Source organism: Staurois parvus, unplaced genomic scaffold (genome assembly GCF_062004578.1).
Source record: "Staurois parvus isolate SC_StPar_1 unplaced genomic scaffold, SC_StPar_1.0 ptg002838l, whole genome shotgun sequence".
Lineage (NCBI taxonomy): Eukaryota > Metazoa > Chordata > Amphibia > Anura > Ranidae > Staurois > Staurois parvus.
Window position 1 is genome coordinate 30780 of NW_028320634.1, and position 7518 is coordinate 38297.

A 7518-nucleotide genomic window follows, 5' to 3' on the forward strand; every position below is an offset into this window, starting at 1 on the left:
TGACATTTATCAATTCGGGGTGACAGGTATCAGGTTTGGGGTGACATTTATCAGGTTTGGGGTGACATTTATCAGGTTGGGGTGACGGGTATCAGGTTGGGGTGACATTTATCAGGTTTGGGGTGACAGGTATCAGGTTTGGGGTGACAGGTATCACGTTTGGGGTGACAGGTATCACGTTTGGGGTGACATATCAGGTCTGAAGAAGATGCACAGCCCTGACAGGCAGCCCAATTGTAAACTACAGACCTGCCTATGGCCGGCCATTGCTGCCAATCCCATGATTGTCGCTGGGAGGAGCCATGTGGGCAGCCGTGTTCTGGGCAATCCCATGATTGTCGCTGGGAGGAGCCATGTGGGCAGCCATGTTCTGGGCAATCCCATGATTGTCGCTGGGAGGAGTCATGTGGGCAGCCGTGTTCTGGGCTCTATGAGGCTGCAGAATATTCCTTCTATTTTATCATAGAGAGCCCAGAACACGGCAGCCCACAGGACTCATCCCCCTGCTCCTGCACACCCCCTTACTCCATACTGTTCAATGATATGCACACTGACTATATGTCACCCTCTAGAGCAGGGGTGCTCAACCTGTGGCCCTCAGAGCCTTCTGATGTGGCCCTCCCCCGCAAACCAGGGAAGCGCACGTCTAATATATCCTGCAGGTTTGGTGCACGACACCCGCAAGGCATAATAGAAGTCTATGGCAAAGTGCAGCCAACCCTCAGAAAAGACACGGGTGCAATGCGCTGCACTTGGGGTGCGGGAAAACCGCAGAGCATCAGTGTGACAGCAGCCTTAAAAGGGGGGCTTAGGACAGTAAGGGCTCATTTACATTTGCAGTTTGAGGGGCTAAAACCCCATAGCTGGGACATGTTTTTACCACACACACTTAAATGTTCACAGATTCAGTGAAATGGCAGGAATAGAAATAATCGGTTTTATTTTTCTCTCCACAGATGAATATGGTGACCCAACCATCAACGACGTGCAACCAACTCAACCGGTTCCATCCATCCGTGAGAATGACGAAATCCGAGTGGCTCCAATCGCCACAAAGACTGGGAAAACATCTCCCGCTAAAACCACGGAGGACAAGGAAGCACAAGGACAAGTAACTCCGCCCACCGCGAAGAAGAAACGACGAGTGAAAGTCATTCCAGCTACCAGCGATAAGGATGCACAACTGATAATGTATCCATCTACCCTGAGCCAGGAAGTACAAGTGATAGTGCTCCCATCAACCAAAGGCCGGGAATTAGATCTGAAGGTAGTTCCCTCTACCAAGGTGCAGGAGACCCCTATGTCAATGACCGTCAAGGTACAGGAGACCCCTATGCCAATGACCGTCAAGGTGCAGGAGACCCCTATGCCAATGACCGTCAAGGTGCAGGAGACCCCTATGCCGATGACCGTCAAGGTGCAGGAGACCCCTATGCCAGAATCCACCAGGAAGCAGGGGACAGATATACCAATATCCACCAAGGAGCAGGGAACACAAGTGAAACCATACAGGAAAAACAAGAGAGTCCAGGTGAATGTGACTGCATCAACCAAGGTGCAGGAGACCCCTATGCCAGGATCCACCAAGGAGCAGGGGACAGAAATGTCAATATCCACCAAGGAGCAGGGAACACAAGTGAGAGCATACAGGAAAAACAAGAGAGTCCAGGTGAATGTGACTGCATCAACCAAGGTGCAGGAGACGCATATGTCAATGTCCATGAAGGTGCAGGAGACACCTATGCCAGGATCCACGAAGAAGCGGGCGACAGATATGACAACATACACCAAAAACAAGAGAGTCCAGGTGAATGTGACTGCATCAACCAAGGAGCAGGGGACACATATGCCAACATTCACCAAGGAGCAGGGGACGCATATGCCAACATTCACCAAGGAGCAGGGGACGCATATGCCAACATTCACCAAGGAGCAGGCGACGCATATGCCAACAATATCCACCAAGGAGCAGGCGACGCATATGCCAACAATATCCACCAAGGAGCAGGCGACGCATATGCCAACAATATCCACCAAGGAGCAGGGCACCCATATGCCAATATCCACCAAAAACAAGAGAGTCCAGGTGAATGTGACCACATCAACCAAGGAGCAGGCGACGCATATGCCAACATTCACCAAGGAGCAGGGGACAAATATGACAACATACACCAATAAGCAATGGATGGATATGACAACATACATCAAGAACAAGAAAGCCCAGGAGAGTGTGACTGCATTCACTAAGGTGCAGGAAAAACCGGCTATCCTGATCACCAGGAACAGGCAGACACAGGTGTATCCATGCACCAAGGATCAGTCAATCCAAGTAGGTGCCTTCTTCAAGAACCAGCATACCCAGGTCACTCCTCCATTACCTGTGGCAGAAAATGTGAGGAAGAAATCTTTGGCAACTCCAGCGTCCAGAAACAGAGGCCATGAGGCGGCATCTCCATCAGTCCCAGTCAGACGTGCCTTGGTGCACCGGCCATGCGAACTATCATTGGAAAAATTTACTTTCCATAAAATACTGGGACAGGGGGCCTTTGGGAAAGTGATGTTGGCCTCACATCCCGCCATTCGACAGAAGGTGGCGGTGAAGATAATTAAAAAGCAAGAACTCCTTAAAAGTGGGCCCAGCCTTGCCGCTAAAGAGCTTCACATTATGATGAACTACAAGAACAACCCGTATATTATTCATCTGTTTGGTGCATTCCAGACAAAGGTAAGTCTTTCCATCTTCTAATTTCTTCATCTCTTTCCTCTATTGCCCTCAACTACTGACCAGACCCCCAAAATAGTTATTCAAATTACAACTTTTTTGGAGTCAAAAGGTAGACAAGGTTAAGAATCCCCCCTTCCCCCAATGACGGTCTTCAAGTCCGTCAGTTATTCAGCCAATGGGTGCTGAATTGGAGGAGGTGGAAGGGAGCTTCACTTGTGTCCCACACCAGGTTCTCTGAGGGATCTGGCTGTAGTCGGGGAAGCTGTATAGGTAAGAGCAGAACTCTAGAGTGCCTCCTACAAAGATGGAGGTTGTTAGGTAAACTTTACAGAGTAGAGGTTTTCTTTAAAGAAGCCATTTGCCGAGAGGCTGCTATTGCTGACCTACTTTTGAAGTTACTAGTTGCCTGGCTGCCTCTGCCTGGCTGCCTCTGCCTGGCTACTTTGAGTCACCGAGCCAGAACGAGCCTACAGCTAGTCAGGTCTTTGGATCTACATGGGACTTCCAGTCTGGTGACCAAAGTATTGAAGTGACTGGATCACCCTAACAGCCAGACAAAACTAGTATTGTCCAGTCATGGCGGCTCCGTCTTTTCTCTGTTTGGTTTTCCCATTCTCTTGAAGGAACATCCCACATTGCGTTGTCCATGTGTGGGCCTTCATATCGTGTGCCTTCATATATTCCTCCACAAAGTGAAATCCTACTTGTCTCTAATGGAACCTTTATCTCTTCTTTTCACACAGGCTCATCTCTTCTTTGTCATGGAATGCCTGCGAGGCGGAGATCTTTGGAAACTGATACAGACTTCAGCTCCATTTCATAAGAACACAGTAAGGTAAGTCTATCGAGAGGGTCATGATGGAGTCGGGGGTGGCGGATCACTGACACCAGGCAGTGACATAGCCAGGCCCCTCCCACTGAGCCTTGTCCATCCATCCTCCATGTACTATGGGGAAGTCTCTTCATTTTTAGCTTTTATTGGTCCGTGATGATTTTGAATGCTAATTCATTTTTTTTTCTTTCTTCTTCAGATTTCTCACTGCTGAGATTGTTTGTGGCCTGCAGTACCTGCATGATTGTCTGGTGATCCATAGGTAAGTAATCACTTCTGATATTTTATGATGAATCAGGAAGATCTTCCATATATTTTGTATCTTTTCTCTTTGTAATATAATGCAGAGCTAACTGTTCGATCCTTTTCTTTGCAGAGATCTGAAACCCGAAAATATTCTACTGGACGCCGCCGGGCATGCCAGAATTGCTGATTTTGGCTTGTCTGAGACAGGAGTTTCCAAGTTCAACAAGTGCAGAGGACGTGCGGGTACACGATTGTACATGGCTCCGGAGGTAAGTTTGTCCTTTCCTGATATTCGACTTAATCGTAATGTTTATTATGGGATATAGAGAGGCAATAAAGGGGGCTCCCCTCTCACTAAATGCAGAACTCCTCCACTGGGTCTGCAGGCCGGAACTATATCCCCAACAAAAGGTGGGAAGTTCTGAGTTACAGCCGTGTTGGAGCTTCTTTGTAGAGGACATTGAGGTCGGGTGTAGATGGATGGATCTGTCCACCAGATTCCCACATACAAATGGGATCACAGCTTCAGGAGCTGCTCACCTGCTGTACTCCTTCTCTTTAACATGGTGAGCGCTTGTGAACATTGAGCTATTGGGGTCCGTATACCTTTATCTGCCTCCTTTAATAGACACAATTAAAGTGTCCCTCTAGGCAAGGGTTAGACCTTCTCTAAGGCTTGGTTCATGTATGTGCGGGTGGTGCCGCTGCGGATCCACACGAAAATCCGTGCAGCTGCACCACCCGCACAGAGGAATGCGGACCCGCGGGTGGGTGCCATTACTTCTAATGGCACGCCGCCCGTACTGGGAACCTCGGCTGCGTTTTCAGAAGTGCCGGGACGTCTTCCCTGCGTGTCACGGGGCACGGGAGTCCATTCAAATGACTTATAAACACACATTTACGTGTCCCGGGGTCCAGCGATGTGCTCACCCGCGTCGTCCCTTCTCTGCCTCTTCTCTCCCCGGCGCCGGCATCACAACTGTGGGCACCAGGCTGTAACAGCCTGACTGTGAAGCCGCATCTCTCACAGCCTGGTGCCCACAGTTGTGATGCCGGGGAGAAAAGAGGCAGAGAAGGGCCGACGCGGGTGAGCACATCGCTGGACCCCGGGACACGTAAATGTGTGTTTATTAAGGCAGCAGATACAGTTTTTGTAGTTGCTGACTTTTAATAAACACAAAACTGACTGCAGCTCCGCTCTAATTTGCACTAACATCCACATTTTTAGGACACGTTTTCTGGGTGTCCTCCCTTCTTCAAGGCCCAAGAAGTACTTTATGGTCCTTAAGAAGGGGGGGCACACCCCAAAAGCTTGTCCTGAAAATTTGTATGTTACTATGTTCGCAAATTTAAAAAAAGTATCACAGACAGTACTGAATTGTTCCTGTACTCTATCCAAGACTTCAAATAAAGTTTTGACTATATAGAAACTCTAAGCCCCTCCTCCAATATTCACAAGCTCCGCCTTAGTTTGATGCTAGTTTTAGGACTCCTGGGAGGCTTCATGAATCATATATCAGCGTGGAGTCATCTCTGTCCTCGGTCTGCCCTACAAATGTACTAATCCTTCTCTCTCTTCTGTTTTTATAGGTCCTTTCAAAGAAGCCCTACTACAACATAGCCGACTATTTCTCCCTGGGAGTCATAGTATACGAGATGGCCACCGGCGTGCATCCGTATGCAGAATTCATGCAGAGAGGGAAGGAACTTCATGATATCATCCGCGACAATACCCCTCGTTATTTAGTGAACTCAACGACTAAGCTCCAGGACGTCATAAAAAGGGTAAGTATATACAAGGCTTTACCATCTCTTAACCTCTTGGCATCGGCCAAACGCAAATATGCGACTTCCCAGCATCTGGGCCTAGATGCCCCCTTAAAGGGGCCGGGAGGCGCCGGCGCCAAGGAGTTAACAGACAGAACCCTTTCCGGGTTCTATACACTTTAGGAGACATGATTTCACATTCATATGGGTCCTAGCAGTACCTTAGCGTGCTGACTGCTTACTGCAGGGATGCTCATCCCCCGGCCTGCAGAGCCCTCTGATGTGGCCTGCGACTTCAAACCAGGGAAGCGCATGTCTGGGGTCATCAATCTGTTGATCGCGATCTGGGCCAGCAGAGTGGAGGAAACAGGCGGCCGCGGGGGAGTAAGGAAAAAAATCATGGCGGTTGCAGATTTAAAGGATAAGTTCACCACCGGTTTTTAGAGAGCACCATGTAACATGTTCCAGCATCTGCAACCTCCCACCCCCGATCCCCCCCGACCCGTGACAGCGGGCTGGGGTTCTTCCCTCCGCACCGTTACAATTTGAAAACAGCGTGGCCATGCGGGTCTCCACCCACACAGCCGCGCCATTCATTCAGTTTCTTGTGAATGAATAGACTACAAGTACTGTCCGCCTTTGCAGCCGACGGCTTGTAGTCCTCAATGCACTGTGAGGGTGCCGATGAGCGCTCTCCTAGTCCATTGGTCTTCCGGCTCTCAGGTAGCTGCCTCTTTGTACGCGGTACGGGCAGACAGCTATGCTGGGAGTCTGCAGGAGGTTGCGCCTGCCATCTGCTGATCACGGGTGCAATGCTCTGCAGGCTCTTTAGAATAAATAAATGCACATTTTTTTTCACCTGCAAATAGATGCGCGTTTATTATTTTTTTCAAAAGGTGAACTTACCCTTTAATAGATCATTTTTTATATATTCCTCATAACAATTAATCGCAGATCATTTTGTGGTTCATTTTTTTTCCTTTAAAAACTCCTGATGTGATATGACGCAGTAAGGTAGCATGCTACGGCCCGATCCAATCACGACAGGGTATCGCAGAAAGCTGAAATATGTCACTGTCAGAATCAAATATTAAAATGGGGGGGGGGTGCTATTGTTCACATTTGGATCTTTTGTGGTTTCTAATCATATTTCTTTTTCTATTACAGTTCTTAAAGAAAGAACCGGAAGTGCGGTCAATATTTGTACGTGACATCAGACAGCACCCATTTTTCAGTCCGATCGACTGGCAGCAGGTGCAGAAAGGAAATCTTCCATCGCCGTTTACACCACTACCAGTAAGTATATGAATACTTCACGCACATTGGGGGGGGGGAGGGGAATTTCAGCCCCGGGGGTCTTCTTTACCTCAAATACATATAAGACGTATTTTATGTACAGAATTCTCACGTTTGTGATTTGGGGATCGCGGGACAATCACATGGTCTGGGGACTCGACTGAATGCATTCTGTTAATTCTTGGTGATAGTAATTGTTAGGTGTCAGACCTGCTTTAATTACATGGTGATCCTGCCAGTAAAACACACTTCCTGTCCTAGGGTGACAACACGCACTCGCTGTAGCTATGGAGAAGAAGTGTTGTCACCCTAGCCTGCTCTCCGGGTTAGAACTATAAACACCTATATTTTTAAAATATATTTCAAATATATTTTTCTTCCATCCCTGAGACCTAAAAATGTCAAGGGTTCCTCTGGGGTGAAAGGTTGAGAGAGGCTGCTTTAGATATACGTCAAGGGTGTGTTAATGCCGTGTGAGGCTTCCTCTGCCCAGTAGGGGGCGATGTGGTGGAAGGAGCCTTCTTGGGGTAATTGGCTGCACATCGGGGGATGGGTTCACCAAGCTTTTCTGTATCAGAAACATTAATGAATGTCTTTTTTTCTCATCAGGCTCCTGACGAACGGACTTATGGAAGAATGGAAATAGAAGAAT